We start from the raw sequence: 1,424 nt of genomic DNA on the forward strand, positions 1-1,424 counted from the left end.
ACAGCAAAAGAGGGAACACAAGCAGGGGAAGTGGGAGAGGGAGAAGCAGGCTTCCCACTGAGCAGGGAGCCCGATGCAGGGCTCAATCCCAGGATCCTGGGATCATGACCCGAGCCGAAGGCAGACGCCCAACGACTGAGCCACCCAGGCGCCCCCCTAAACTACGTTTTCAATGGCAGACAATCGTCCTGATCTGTTGGCCTCACCATACCTGAAGAATAATAAAACCTCTATTTTTTTTAAGTTTTTCTTTAAATCCCAGTTAGTCAACAGTGTTATATTAGTTTCAGGTGTACAATATAGTGATTCAGCACTTCCATACAACACCTAGTGCTCATCAGAACAAGTGCACTCCTTCATCCCTATCATCTGGTTCCCCCCTCCCCCACCTCCCCTCTGGTGACTGGCAGTGTGTTCTCTACAGTTAAGAGTCTGTTTCTTGGTTTGTCTCTCTCTTTTTTTTCCCTTTACTCATTTGTTTTATGAGTGAAATCATATGTAAAACCTCCATTTTATTTATTTGTTTGTTTATTATTATTTTTAAAGATTTTATTTATTTATCTGACACAGAGAGAGAGAGAGAGAGCACAAGCAGGGGGAGCAGCAGACAGAGGGAGAAGCGGGCTCCCCACTGAGCAAGGAGCCTGATGTGGGACCTGATCTCAGGACCCTGGGATCATGACCTGAGCCAAAGGCAGACGCCCAACCAACTGAGCCACCCAGGCGCCCCTATTTGTTTGTTTGTTTATTTATTTATTCATTTATTTATTTATTTATATTTTAAGATTTTATTTATTTATTTGACAGAGAGCGAGAGAGGGAACACAAGCAGGGGGAGTGGGAGAGGGAGAAGCAGGCTTCCCGCTGAGCAGAGAGCCCAATGTGGGGCTCGATCCCAGGACCCTGAGATCATGACCTGAGCAGAAGGCAGATGCTTAACCGACTGAGCCACCCAGGTGCCCCTGCAATCTTTTTTTTTTTTTTAAGTTTTATTTATTTAAGTAACCTCTACACCCAATGTGGAGCTTGAACTCACGACCCAGAGAGATCAAGAGTTGTGTGATGCTCTTCTGACTGAGCCAGCCAGGCGCCCCAAGTCTAGTTTAAGTTTGTTAGCTTTTTTTAAAGTAATTTCTATGCTCAATGTGGGGCTCAAACTCATGACCTTGAGATCTCTAGTGAGCCAACCAGAAACCCCTGTCAGCAATCTTCTTTTTTTTTTAAGATTTTATTTATTTTTTTTAGAGAGCGAGCGAGAGAGAAACAGCATGAGAGGGGAGAGGGTCAGAGGGAGAAGCAGGCTCCCCGCTGAGCCGGGAGCCCGACGCGGGACTCGATCCCAGGACCCTGGGATCACAACCTGAGCCGAAGGCAGACGCTTAACCATCTGAGCCACCCAGGCGCCCCCCTTTTTTTTTTTTTTT

Source organism: Leptonychotes weddellii, chromosome 16 (assembly GCF_054177405.1).
Source record: "Leptonychotes weddellii isolate Sample4059 chromosome 16, ASM5417740v2, whole genome shotgun sequence".
NCBI lineage: Eukaryota > Metazoa > Chordata > Mammalia > Carnivora > Phocidae > Leptonychotes > Leptonychotes weddellii.